Source organism: Neoarius graeffei, chromosome 6 (genome assembly GCF_027579695.1).
Source record: "Neoarius graeffei isolate fNeoGra1 chromosome 6, fNeoGra1.pri, whole genome shotgun sequence".
Lineage (NCBI taxonomy): Eukaryota > Metazoa > Chordata > Actinopteri > Siluriformes > Ariidae > Neoarius > Neoarius graeffei.
The window spans coordinates 98,762,829-98,778,126 of record NC_083574.1 but is presented as its reverse complement, the minus strand read 5'-3'; positions in this window follow the sequence as shown (position 1 = coordinate 98,778,126).

Genomic DNA, 15,298 nt, shown 5'->3' with positions numbered 1-15,298 from the left:
TATTCAAACAAGGCCTCGGGCTGGCTGGTGGAACAGGACGTGGCGCGCCTCCTCCCCCTGCTAATGGGCGAGGCGCAGCTGGCCGCGCTACAGCTCTCCGCCGACAGCCGGCTGGTCCTCCAGCATGTGGGGCGCACCCCCGAACAACATCGACAGCGCTTCCGCGCTCTGCGCCTAGAGGAGTTTGGCCGTCTGTTCGCATTTGGCCAGCAACTCCGGGACTCCTGCCAGCAGTGGCTGAGGGCTGACAACCGCAACGCCGAGGGAGTCGTCGATCAGGTGGCACTGGAGCAGTTCATCGCACAACTTCCCAAAGGGACCAGGGAGTGGGTCCAGTGCCATCGCCTGGCATCACTGGATCAGGCCATCGAGTTGGCGAACGATCATGTGGCGGCTGTTCCCACGGCAGGATCACAGATCCCCTCTTTGCTTCTCTCCTCTCTCTCTCTCTCTCTCTCTCTCTCTCTCCCCCTCCCCTTCTGTGTCTCGTCCTCGCCCCATTCCCCCACCGCGGAGGCGAGGGCCTGCTCCCTCACAGCCGGCCCGCCGCACCTGCGGTGCCCTCCCGTTTCCCGCTTCCGTGTCTGTCTCTCCCCCCCTCAGGTGAGTGAGCCCCAGAGCGCCGGTGCAGAGAGAGAGCCCAGGCCAGTTTGCTGGCACTGCGGGGAGCTGGGGCACCTCCGGCATCAGTGCTCGGCAATGGAGGTGGGTGCGGTGGTCCGGATCCCCGACACGCCAGGAACCGCCTTCGATCGGGTGGGAGCGTATCGCATACCGGTGAGTGTCCAAGGGGATACATATCAGGCTTTGGTGGACTCTGGCTGTAATCAGACCTCAATCCACCAAAGCCTGGTGCAAGACGAGGCATTGGGGGGAGCACAATAGCTGAAGGTGTTGTGTGTGCACGGGGATGTTCACAACTACCCTTTAGTGTCGGTCCACATTTTATTTTGAGGGGAAAAATTTAGTGTAAAGGCGGCGGTTGATCCTCGCCTTACCCACTCGATAATTTTGGGGACGGATTGGCTGGGATTTGGGGAGTTAATGACTCATTTAGTGAAGAGTGGGTCCTGCCGTAGTTCAGCAGGGGGAGGTCCCGGTGTGGCATTGGCGGGAGCAGCTGTCACAGAGCCGTCTACGTCATCTCCGTGTCAGAGTGAGGAGCAGCAGGCTCCTCCTCCCTCTCTCGGGGAATCCCTCGCGGATTTCCCGTTAGAGCAGTCATGAGACGAGACTCTGTGGCATGCGTTTGACCAAGTGAGAGTAATCGATGGTCAAAAGTTCCAGCCAAATGCCACACTGTCCTTCCCCTATTTCTCTATTATGAAAGATAGGTTATACTGAGTGCAGGGCTGCAACAACGAATCGATAAAATCGATAAAAATCGATTATTAAAAGTGTTGGCAACGAATTTCATTATCGATTCGTCGTGTCGCGCGATTACAAAGTCACAGACCGTTTGAACAAAGTCGTTCTATTATTAAAAAAGTCTCTGGTTTGAGTTGAGCGCGGAGTTCACACTCCGGAGCAGAAGGTGGCGGTAATGCACCATTAAGCTGGATGCCAGCCAAACAAGCAGAGTTGAGCTCGGAGCGGAGTTGTTTAGAAACATGGCGGAAGCGGAGAAACCGGTGCGACCAAAATCATCTAAAGTGTGGGAGCATTTCACGCTAAACAAAACGAATAAGTGTGTTACTTGTAAAATGTGCAAAAGTGACATGACGTGGCACGAGAGCACCACAGTAATGATCCAGCACCTGAAACGAAAACACGTTGGAGTCATTGATGAGGAGGACGGGAGTTCAACAGCAGGGTAATGGTGCGTTCATGTGCTATGGGAATTATGGTAAATACCAAACGCCGACATGGAAAGCACACATGAACGCCCCCTCTTGTGGTATTTTCCACTGGGCAACTCGTAGAAAATTGTGATACACGAGTTGCCGAGATGAGATGAACTTTAACCTTTCAACATGGCGGCGAGCGTGGCATTCAATGTGTTAAGAAAATCTCTACTTGTCATGATGAGGAAATATTCAGCATTATTTACCTTTTGACTTCTGATAACTCATATACCTGCTGCAGCTGATGAACAAGGCAATCTATAATTGTTTTAGCCAAATAACAGGCCTGATTCTGAATCTGGTCCACCATCTTTAATTTGTCAACAACAACAAAAGCATGTGAACACAACACACTGGTAAATACCACTTCCCAACTGGAAAATATCATCTTCCCATAGCACATGAACGCAGCATAAGTCACTATGACACCTATGTTTGTTCCGCATCGAAGTGATGAAACGTAACGTTAACATCCCTCCAAAGCTCGTCTGGTGCTGGTGTTTGCTCGATGTCCAGCTTGACAAGCGAGCCTGAGTCAGGAGCATGTGGACATGCTCACATTTTTGCATTGCAATGCAAAGTGTCTGAGCAAAGGGAGTGAGAGAGAGTGAGTGTGTGTGAGTTTGTGCAACTGTGAGTGTTTTCTGATTTGTATTTTTCTTTATTTTTTTATAATTTATTTATTGTTCTGACCACTCAGAGCCCTTTAAAAAATATATACCTCTTTTTGTGCACTTTATTTTAAAAAAGCTTATATTTTTATTATTATTATTTTTTTTTTTTACTGCTCAGGGATGATCAAGGATCAACATGTTTTTGCACTTTTGCACTAAAGATTTTTTGCACTGTGAATTTTTTTTTTTTTTAATAAAGGGCTGGAAATTAATGCTTTTTTGTTTGTTTTTTTATCCGATTCATCGATTAATCGAAAAAATAATCGACAGATTAATCGATTATTAAAATAATCGTTAGTTGCAGCCCTAACTGAGTGACGCAGGACACTCAGACTAAAGAGCAGATCACGCAGCTTTTGATCCCAAAGAGCCGCCGGGAATTGGTATTTCAGGCGGCTCACTTTAATCCCATGGCTGGACACTTGGGGCAGGATAAGACACTAGCCCGAATAATGGCCCGGTTCTATTGGCCAGGGATTCGCAGCGATGTCCGTAGGTGGTGTACGGCGTGCCGCGAATGCCAGTTAGTAAATCCAGCGGCCATTCCAAAAGCGTCTTTGCGCCCTCTACCATTAATCGAGACCCCGTTCGAAAGAATTGTGATGGATCTCGTCCGGCCATTAGATCGGTCAACACGAGGGTATCGCTTTATTTTAGTTCTGGTGGACTATGCAACGTGATACCCAGAAGCAGTGCCTCTTCGCAATATCTCAGTGGAAGCACTCTTCCACATCATCTCCCGAGTCGGAATCCCAAAGAGATTCTGACTGATCAAGGCACTTCGTTTATGTCACACACACTGAGCGAACTGTATGGGTTATTGGGAATTAAGCCGAGCCGCACCAGCGTTTATCACCCACAAACGGACGGTTTAGTCGAAAGGTTCAACCGCACGCTCAAGAATATAATTAAAACATTCGTAAGCGAGGATGCACGCAGTTGGGATAAATGGCTCGAACCCCTGTTATTCGCAGTGCGAGAGGTCCCCCAAGCCTCCACGGGGTTCTTCCCGTTTGAATTATTATATGGGCGTAAGCCGCGCGGCATCCTAGATGTACTGCGGGAAAATTGGGATGAGGGACCTTCCCCGAGCAAAAATGAAATCCAATACGTTATTGACCTGCACAAAACTCCACACACTCACACATCTAACCCAGGAGAATTTGCAGCAGGCCCAAGAATGGCAAATCTGCCTGTACGACAAGGGTACGCGCTTTAGGGAGTTCGCACCGAGAGATAAAGTACTCGTACTGTTGCCCACGTCGAGCTCCAAATTGATCGCCAAGTGGCAAGGACCCTTTGAGGTCACATGGCGAGTCGGGGACGTTGACTATGAGGTGAGGCAAACGGACGGGGTGGGGCGCTACAGATTTACCACCTCAATCTACTCAAACTCTGGAACGAGGAGGTCCTCATGGCGTTGGTGTCGTTGATTCCGGAGAAGGCGGAGTTGGGGCCGGAGGTTCAAAAGGGAACATGGACATCGTGTACCTATCCGGTCCCCTGTGGAGACCACCTCTCCCCGACCCAACTCACGGAGGTTGCCCAGTTGCAGACCGAATTTTCGGATGTGTTTTCGCCCCTGCCCGGCCGCACCCGCCTCATAAAACACCACATTGAGATGCCCCCGGGGGTGGTAGTGCACAGCCGCCCTTACAGGCTACCTGAACACAAAAAAAAGGTAGTTTGGGAAGAACTCGAGGCCATGCTCGAAATGGGCATCGTCAAGGAGTCCCACAGTGACTGGAGCAGCCCGGTGGTCTTGGTTCCCAAGGCCGACGGGTCGGTCCGGTTCTGTGTGGACTACAGAAAAGTCAACGCGGTGTCTAAACTCGATGCGTACCCAATGCCTCGTATTGACAAGTTGCTGGATCGACTAGGCACGGCTCGCTTTTATTCGACATTGGTTTTGACAAAGGGTTATTGGCAGATCCCCTTGACTCCACTATCCCGAGAAAAAACGGCCTTTTCCACACCGTTTGGCTTACACCAATTCATCACACTTCCTTTGGGGCTGTTTGGGGTGCCCGCTACGTTTCAGTGGCTTATGGACAGGGTCCTCCGCCCCCACGCCACCTATGCAGCCGCGTACTTGGACGATATTATAATCTATAGTAATGACTGGCTGCGGCATCTACAACACCTGAGGGCCATCCTCGGGTCGCTGAGGTGAGCGGGTCTCACGGCCAACCTGAAGGAGTGTGCGATTGGGCGGGTGGAAGTACGGTATCTGGGCTTCCACTTGGGCAATGAGCAGGTGCGTCCCCAAATTTATAAGACGGCAGCGATTGTGGCCTGCCCAAGGCCCAAGACCAAAAAGGGGGTGAGACAGTTCCTGGGGCTGGCTGGCTACTATCGTAGGTTTATACCTAATTATTTGGATGTCACCAGCCCGCTGACTGATCTCACTAAAAAGGGGGCACCAGATCCGGTCCAGTGGATGGAGCAATGCCAGCGGGCTTTCTCTGAGGTGAAGGCTGCACTGTATGGGGGGGCCTCTGTTACACTCCCCTGACTTTTCTCTCCCCTTTATGTTGCAGACGTATGCGTTGGACAGAGGGCTGGGGGCTGTTTTGTCCCAGGAGGTGGAGGGGGAGGATCGCCCCGTGCTGTACATCAGCAGGAAGCTGTCAGTGCGTGAGGGGCGCTACAGCACAACAGAGAAGGAGTGCCTCGCCATCAAGTGGGCGGTCCTTGCCCTCCGCTACTACCTGCTGGGATGCCCTTTCACCCTCTGTTCGGACCACACGCCCCTCCAGTGGCTCCACCATATGAAGGATGCCAACGCGCGGATCACCCCTTGGTATCTGGCACTCCAGCCCTTTAACTTCAAGGTGATCCACAGGCCGGGGGCGCAGATGGTCATGTCATCCTCTCCCATCAAGTGTGTGTGTGTGTGTGGGGGGGGTCGGCTGCAGGTCGGACGGCTGCCCGGCCTGAGTCAGGCGGTGGAGGTATGTGGCAGCGGGGGCGTGGTCAAGCGTCGGTCTGTGACCGGAGGGCAGAGTCAGGGAAGGTAAGTGGCAGAATCACTACATCTGATGTCAATTAACCTGTGTTTGTGTGTCTTCCCCAGTGACCACGCCCTATATAAGGAGGGAGAGAGAGAAGGAAGGGAGCTCTCTCCCGAACCAGACGACTAATGTGTGTGTGCATGTGTCTGGGTGACTGGGAAATTGTGTGTGTGACTGAAAAGTAACACAATAAAAGAGTTTTTGACAACTCAGTTCTGGCCTGCCGTACTTCTGTGCTCCTCCCCGCCGCTCAAAGTCTTACAATTATAAACAACAGTGGCGGCTGGTAGTCTTTCAAACAGGGGAGGCTAGTCGGTTATGACATTTCCAGATTTTAAAAGAAAAAACACATCAATTTTGCCCATACTCTTGCCTCTGATCTGGCTGATTGTTGGCAGGGTCACAAACTGTGAAATAACAGGTTCTTTTGGCCCATTAGCCTACTGTCCAATATACATGATGGTGGTGTTGGGGGGGTGTTATATTTTAACATTTTATATTTTAAAATTGTGGCATGTTTAAAAATTGACCTCGGCTGTGTTTTTGTTTAAAAATGTTTTCCAAATTGTAGCGGTGTTTAATTCATATCCAGAAAAATATATATTCCAATATAATATACTCAGCATAAACATTTTAAATAGATTCTATATTTTTGGGCATCCATGACATATTACTAAAGTAGCCAATTTACTGTTGTTGATGTGGGTCACTTGCTGTTAGCCAATTCACTTTCTCGTACCAGGAGAGCTGAAAGGAACGAGTATTATTCCCTACCTTTTTCACCAAGTCAGTTTGAGGCGTTGCTCTACCCTGCTCTTTAATTTTAATTTTTTCCTCGAAAGGAAGACTGGCAAATGGCTTCGCCAAAATTAAATCAGCAATGCTTGGCATCCGTGTGCAGCTTTCTTGCTAGCTGACTAGCCCCCTCAAGCTCAAGTTCAGTCACTCAAATAAACGAAATTTCTGGAACTAAGATAGCAAACTTGACAACACTATATTTACACTTTATTTACAATGAAAATATATACAAACTAAAAAAGCTGGTAGAAACCGTATGTAATGAATGAAATCGAAATGTAAGCCGATCTCTTACAATACACCACAGCACTTGCAAATCCGCATGGAACTGAACTGATGTTGCCAGATACTGCTGATGTTATCCAGCCCAAAATATGTTCAAAACCTGCCAAAATGCACTTAAAACCGCCCAATCTGGCAACACTGTACCGCTGCCTGTCTATAGTTGAAACGAGCTGTCAATCAAAGAAAATATCCGGCCGCTTTCACCAATCACCAGTCTCCTCGCGGAAACTGCCATGTCCCTCCCATGTGAGGCTCGGAGTCCGTTTTCGCAGTATTTGTCCAATAACCGTCTTGCATTTTGAGATTGAAAAGCGCAGAGCTCCCAAATGCCGTTGAAGTCCACTGAGGCTGGGAGTCCGTGAGACTCCGTAGGTGGGCGTTTTCGCAGTATTTGTCCAATAATCGTCTTGCATTTTGAGATTGAAAAGCGCAGAGCTCCCAAATGCCGTTGAAGTCCACTGAGGCTGGGAGTCCGTGAGACTCCGTAGGTGGGCGTTTTCTCAGTATTTGTCCAATAATCGTCTTGCATTTTGAGATTGACAAGCACATAGCTCCCAATCCACTGAGGCTGGGCTGCATCGCGCTGTCACGAGGGGGAAAAACTCACGCACACATTAGGCGAACTGGGGAAAGTTATAAGGGAATGATTTCGCACTGTAGTTGGGTTGAGCACATATATTTCTATGATTCTGGATCTGAAATAGCAATGTTATAAGGTCGGCTATAACATAAGCCTAGCGCAATTCATCCTACACGATGTTCGTCATTTTTAGAGGAGGCTGAGCCTCCCTCGTTGTCTTAGAGCAATCACCCGTGATAAACAAGTAATTGTATGGTTCTTTGTAAAATTAAGGATCAATTTCACTCGTGATTTCACGACTCGGGCAATTTTCAAAACTTTGAAATTACTCGTGAAATTAATCCTTAATTTTACTCGGCCCCATATGATTACATATACTTAGTACTTTTGCACTACTCCTTCACTGTCTTATCTTTTTCTCTTTATATATTTTGCTGCTGTAACAATGTAAATTTCCCCTTGTGGGATAATAAAAGGCTATCTTATTTTATTTAATTTAATTTATGAACGGATGATGTGATATAGGCGGCACAGTGGTGTAGTGGTTAGCGCTGTCGCCTCACAGCAAGAAGGTCCGGGTTCGAGCACCGTGGCCGGTGAGGGCCTTTCTGTGCGGAGTTTGCATGTTCTCTCCGTGTCCGCGTGGGTTTCCTCCGGGTGCTCCGGTTTCCCCCACAGTCCAAAGACATGCAGGTTAGGTTAACTGGTGACTCTAAATTGAGCGTAGGTGTGAATGTGAGTGTGAATGGTTGTCTGTGTCTATGTGTCAGCCCTGTGATGACCTGGCGACTTGTCCAGGGTGTACCCCGCCTTTCGCCCGTAGTCAGCTGGGATAGGCTCCAGCTTGCCTGCGACCCTGTAGAACAGGATAAAGCGGCTAGAGATAATGAGATGAGATGAGAACAGTGAAATTGAGAACATTATTGTGCAGACTCGAATAATTGAACCGACTTCTTTGGGAATCAAAATGGGAATCGACTCTGTGTTCCAGAATCGATTAGCCCTAATGTAGAGTGCATTAGTGCCTGTCAGGCGCCTAAAGCTTTTACCTGTGGGCAATTTTAGTCCTTTATGTCCCAAATCGACCTCGGGTTCGATCCACTAACCACTTTTCTCAACATTCATCATGAAATTATTTGATTTCACTCATAAACAGTAGCCATGAGTTTTACTCTGTGTGTGTGTGTGTGTTGATGAGTAGTTTTCTTCACTAACCAACACAATTTCCCACATTTTAGCCTAAAAGTAATAAAATAAAGGCATGTTTTGTGTCTGAAGTCTCTTTGTTGCAGTCTTGGTCAATATTTAAGACATTTTTCTCCTCTGTTATCTACATCAGATCTTGTTCTTTGTGTATGATGATAGCAATCATGCTAATTTCCTTCCTCACATGAAGTGTCACTATGCTAAGCTAAACTGAGGACTAAAAGAAACTCTGTCAGTATTTTTAAGACTATAAAATAATTTGGATTAATGTTCAGGTAGCTACAGAAACCAAAAACCTTTCCACTAATGATCAAATCGGCTCCATTTTCAACAAGATGCTAACTTTTAAAACATTATTGTTCATGAAGGAGAATGAAGATGTTTCTCAGATGAACACCAGCACATACAACAGGATGCAGATGTTCACTGTTTAACCCCTGTTTGTGTGTGTGTGGTGTGGAATGTATTTCTCAGTCCGAGAACAATGAGTCAGGGAGATCATGTGTAAACACACATTTCCTCAAACTGGTGCTACGAGCAACAAATCGTGCCATCGTTCCTGAGAGTGTTTCCTCTCCATGTGCTTCAGTTTCTCTGGCACCCAGCAGTGAGACTCTCACAACGACAGCAGTGATTAGTGCTCTGTTTTTATTTAGCTCATGCTGTTGATACACAACAAAACAGAACATAATTAGTGCCCGTCATTGTGCTAATAAATTTTAAAAATCACCAAGTAAATCTTTCAGCATCGTTCTGGTCTGAGGTGGAGAAGTTGGTCTGGAGATAAAGACAAGATCACAACATGGTTTTGGAACAGATGATGAAGATGAGGATCGTATGGTGTCGTAGACACTGTATATCTAAACTCCCAACATTCATGAGCTGCTTGGAAATGAAAGGAAATATATTCTTTGATTATTTAACAAAAGCAACCGCCAACATCCCCATGACTCTGATCAGGATAAACTCATGATTATCCAGTGTTATAGTCTGAGTTTTAGTGGCGCAGATCAAAGACAGTGTGTTTTTGCGTACGGTTTATAGTCGATCATCGTCAGAGCGTTGTGTTTCGGTTTGGCTGGAAAATCAGTTTACTTGTAAATAAATAATAAAAATGGTTTAGGCCAAAACACCAGGATTCACACTGAAAACAATCTTTTACATTCAGAATAATGAACCAGTAGTGAACAGGAGATTGATCAGGAGAATACAGGTCTCCAAAGGTAAAACATATATATATATATATATATATATATATATATATATATATATATTCTATGGACTAGACTCCAGGTTGCCTGCGACCCTGTAGGACAGGATAAGCGGTTACAGATGATGGATGGATGGATATTCTATGGACATAGTGGTGGGAAATAAACCACTTGTATTTTTCATCCGAGCTCCATCCAGGACACGGAGAACCAAAACCATGACATAAATCCCTATCTGTCACTTGTGAGGAAATCAATGATAAATTGTGTTTTGATAAATTTGGGGACTTTTTGTTTGTGAATATGTCAATATAATAAAAAGAAAATCACATGTTGGCTTGACAAGAAGGTCCGGGTTCGAGCCCCGGGGCCAGCGAGGGCCTTTCTGTGTGGAGTTTGCATGTTCTCCCCGTGTCCGCGTGGGTTTCCTCCGGGTGCTCCGGTTTCCCCCACAGTCCAAAGACATGCAGGTTAGGTTAACTGGTGACTCTAAATTGACCGTAGGTGTGAATGTGAGTGTGAATGGTTGTCTGTGTCTATGTGTCAGCCCTGTGATGAGCTGGCGACTTGTCCAGGGTGTACCCCGCCTTTCGCCCGTAGTCAGCTGGGATAGGCTCCAGCTTGCCTGCGACCCTGTAGAAGGATAAAGCGGCTAGAGATAATGAGATGAGATGAGACATGTTGGCTTGACAAGAAGGTCCGGGTTCGAGCCCCGGGGCCAGCGAGGGCCTTTCTGTGCGGAGTTTGCATGTTCTCCTCGTGTCCGCGTGGGTTTCCTCCGGGTGCTCCGGTTTCCCCCACAGTCCAAAGACATGCAGGTTAGGTTAACTGGTGACTCTAAATTGAGCGTAGGTGTGAATATGAGTGTGAATGGTTGTCTGTGTCTATGTGTCAGCCCTGTGATGACCTGGCGACTTGTCCAGGGTGTACCCCGCCTTTCGCCCGTAGTCAGCTGGGATAGGCTCCTGCGACCCTGCACAGGACAAGCATGTGGATATGTTTTTGAAAGATGTACCAGTGAAAGGGTTAAAATATAATTTCATCAGTGTAATTTATGATTATGTTGTAATGAAAGGTGAAGGAAAGCAGAGAGACATGATGCTGTTTAATCAGACACTGAAACCCCACCCACAACCTCATCATCTACACAGGAGAGGGGTCTATTGTTCTCATTTCAAAGCGCGCACACACACACACACACACACACAGCTGTGTGTAAATAAAGACTAAGCAGGTGTCCACAGGTTTGTACATCAGCACCATGGAAACCAGAGCTTCATTAAAGCAGCGGTGATACGAGGACATGAGGAGAGGTGTGTGTGTGTGTTTGTGTGTGTGTGTGTGTGTGTGTGTGTGTGTGAGACATGTTCCAACTTGATTAAACACACAAAAAATGTACAAGCTGATTTACCTGTAATTCCATAATAATGGGCGGTGTAGTGGTTAGCACAGTCGCCTCACAGCAAGAAGGTTCCGGGTTTGAACCATAGGCGGTTTTAAACAGGGGCCGGGGGGGCCAGTGCCCCTGTAAAATTGCTCCTGGCCCCTGTTGTGGCCCCTGTTGTGGCCCCTGTGCTGAACAGGTAACAAGATTTATTAATTTTGACGTGCGCTGGCTCGAAGATTGGAACTGACATGACGGAGTGTTCTACACGGACTCCTTAAAGCGCTACACGCGCACTATTACCTGCAGCAGAAAGATCAGCAGCAGCGCGAATTGTAAACTTCGGACGTGAGAGATAACAGCTGCAGCCCTGCAAGGACTAGGCTACTGCAAAGAGGCGAAGGTAAGGAAAATTATTCAATTTCGTAACGTCAGTGTTTGCACATATCCGTGTTTTACTGTTGTTGTTCACTACAATAATAAATCCGTTTTATTGCGCTTTCTTAAAAGTGCGTTGCACAGCAATAAGTAGCCTAACTTAATATTTTTGGGAAATGGGTAAAATAACCGACAGTGTTTAACCTTCTTGTAAAATAATGGCCTTGTGATATGTAGAGGCTACATTCCTCTCCGTTTACTTTTTAGTATAGACCTACTGTAGGCTGTCATCATGGAAAGGAGCAAGAAGGACATTATGTCCTTTTTTGCCCCTGTTGGCAAAAAGCAACATAGAGAGAGTAAGGAAGATGAAGATTATGAAAGAGGAGAGAGAGCCAGAGGTGGAGAGAGAGCCAGAGGTGGTGGTTGGAGAGGTGGAAAGTGAGGCATCTGAAAGGCAATCTGAGAGTGAGGATGAAGACATTCAGGATCAGATTGAGGGACAGAATGAGGGACAACCCAACGAGTCATTGGGACAACCAGATTCACCATGCATATCAAGTACAGCACCATCAGGTTTGTGATGTTGAACAAATGCGTGTGTGTGAGCAGTGTCGACCTACAATTCATATAGCCTACCCTGAAAGTGTGAAGTCTGAATAATAATTAATAAATATAAAATACAAATAATAGATATAATAATAAATTAATAAATGAATAATGATAAATAAATGTTGTTCTCAGTCGCACTCTCATATTCACTGTATTCATCTTTCTCCAGATATCAGCAAGTGCTTGGACAACACTCCAGTGCAGCCACATCTGAAGAAAAGGTTCATTGTATGCAAAAATAGAAATCTTATTTTACAAAAAAGAGAAACATGGTTTTAAGATTTACTGAGCACAATTTATTTTATGTTTAGGCTATTGAGACAGAATGTTTATCTCATTGTATTTATGCTCAATGTATTTTGTTTTGGTTTTAAATAAACTAAACAAAACATTTTTAATGCTTAAATATTGCCATGTTTTGCCCATATGTGCCCCCCTGAAAAAACACTGGCCCCACCTCGGCCCCCCTAGTAATTTTGGTCTAGAACCACCACTGGTTTGAACCCAGCAGCTGGCAAGGGCCTTTCTGTGTGGAGTTTGCATGTTCTCCCCATCAGGGCCGTAACCAGGATTTTTCAAATACCGGGGTCAAACATTGCGATACATCTTATTTGCCAAAAAAAAATGTCCTAATATGGTGACTTTTCATACATTTTGGAAATGATTCAAAATCACAAGCCCAACAAGATGAACATGTAGGTGAACATGTTTATTTTAACAATTTCAAAACTGCACGATCACAAAAGTATTTTGTGTGTGTGTGTGTGTGTGTGTGTGTGCGCGCGAGTGAGTGAGTGAGTGAGTGAGTGTGGGTGAGTGAGTGAGTGAGTGAGTGTGGGTGGGTGAGTGAGTGAGTGAGTGAGTGTGGGTGGGTGAGTGAGAGAGAGTGAGTGAGTGAGTGAGTGAGTGAGTGAGTGAGTGACTGAGTGAGTGAGTGAGTGAGTGAGTGAGTGAGTGAGGGTGGGTGAGTGAGAGAGAATGAGTGAGTGGGTGAGTGAGAGAGTGAGTGAGTGAGTGTGAGTGAGTGAGTGAGTGAGTGAGTGAGTGAGTGAGTGAGTGAGTGAGTGAGTGAGTGTGGGTGGGTGAGTGAGAGAGAATGAGTGAGTGGGTGAGTGAGAGAGTGAGTGAGTGTGGGTGAGTGAGTGAGTGAGTGAGTGAGTGAGTGAGTGTGGGTGAGTGAGTGAGTGAGTGAGTGAGTGAGTGAGTGAGTGAGTGAGTGTGGGTGGGTGAGTGAGAGAGAATGAGTGAGTGAGTGAGTGAGTGAGTGAGTGAGTGAGTGAGTGAGTGTGGGTGGGTGAGTGAGAGAGAATGAGTGAGTGAGTGAGTGAGTGAGTGAGTGAGTGAGTGAGTGAGTGAGTGAGTGTGGGTGGGTGAGTGAGTGAGTGAGTGAGTGAGTGAGTGAGTGATGGAGTGTGAGTGAGTGAGTGAGTGAGTGAGTGAGTGAGTGAGTGAGTGAGTGAGTGAGAGTGACAACGCAATCTAGCCGAGCCTGAATGGACTTCAATTGCTTTTTAAAAAATATCTGCCCTTTTCAATAGCAAAATACTAGACGGTTATTGGACAAAACCGACTAAACCGCTCCATTGGGAGACTGAGCCTCACTGGAGATGGGAGTCAATAAGAGGGGCGGGACAAGACTTCCCGAGAGGAGGCTCATCTCCAGCTGCTGATTGGAGGAGGAGCTGTGAACGCAGCTGGGCTGCTCATGATTGACAGAAAGCAGTCAGAGGCGGTACATCATGTTGTAAATAAAATGTGAACATAATAAGTTTGCTACCCGTTTTCATTTCCGTTCGAAAATACAACCAATGATCAAAACAATAGTGTCTTGTGTTCCCGTTAGCCTATAGTCTGGTAAGTTAGCAAAATAGCTCAAGTCTCATCAGCACCCAATAACTTCCTAAACAACAGGTCACGACTGTCCAGCCTTTTCTGATCTGAAACGCACCAAATCAAATCGAGAGAGAGAATAAAAGAGTTTGTGCCGCCTGGAAAACGAAAATCCTATCTCGCTAAGTGGCTTCGACTGTTGTTGCTTGAAATGCTAATTAAAATTGCACTGTTAATGATCATAAGCATTCCGGCACATAACTGTCAGTGACTGGCAAAATTAACTCCCCTTCTTCCCTCTTTCTTTTTCTCTCACTTGCTGACTTTCCAGAGCTGAGTTTGGTTTGTTTTAGTGGAGTAGACTTCTTCATCTTATGTCAATTTTCAGATTCCACGACTAATTGACAAACTGCCTGGCTGCGGTGTCGGACCTTGATGAGAACACTTCTCAGCTCTTGTGTATCCCGCGGTGCTTAGCTGACTATCGCGAGGCTGCCGAATATGAAATGTTTCCAATGTCGGATATTTCAGCTTCGTTTAAAAATGATTATGTGGACTTTATTTTTAGACAAACAAATGAGAACAGGGGGATGCAAGCTGAATTTAGAATTTTCCACCGATCAAAGTCAGAACGATTTTCATCATGTATTAATTTCACATTTCTGATTGAAAAAAAAAATACCGTGGGGAAAAACATGCCGAGGACATGACCTCGGTGTCCTCAATGGTAGTTACGGCCCTGCTCCCCATGTCCGCGTGGGTTTCCTCCGGGTGCTCTGGTTTCCCCCAAAGACATGCAGTTAGGTTAACATGGGGCAGTCTTGGGCTGAGGTGCCCTTAAGCAAGGTACCAAACCCCTGACTGCTCCCCGGGCGCTGTAGTATTGCTGCCCACTGCTCTGAGTGTGTGTGTGTGTTCACTGCTTCAGATGGGTTAAACGCACAGGATGAATCTCACTGTGCTTGAAGTGTGCATGTGACAAATAAAGGTTTCTTCTTCTTCTAATTGCTGTAATCACAGGTCTATCGTCAGAGGATCTTCCCTGTATAACGCGACACGGAGAAAACCAAGTTTATTGGGATCTCAAAGGGGGTGTGTCATACACTTTTGAATTATGTTATATTCTTCCGTCAGATGATGATGTAAAGATTGCGAGTGGTTCTGTTTTCTTATGCAGGTTTAGCATGGCGTGAACCCCACAGGATAATGATTTTGCAGCTGTGCTTTTAAATATTATATATTTAATATTAAAAATGAGCTTCACTCTGATTGGCTAACATCTTTGATCTTTTGAAATAAAGGCATGGACACAGAACCAGTACCACACCCAAGACTAAAGAGTCTGATCACCATGGAGACCTGCTGTAGCCCGGCTAACAGATCTACACCCTCTCCCCTGGATTCTCAGAACCCAGCGAGAGCTCACCAGACGCTTTGGAAGAATCCGCAGACTCGAGGTTTTTGTGCCTCCTGGAACAGCAG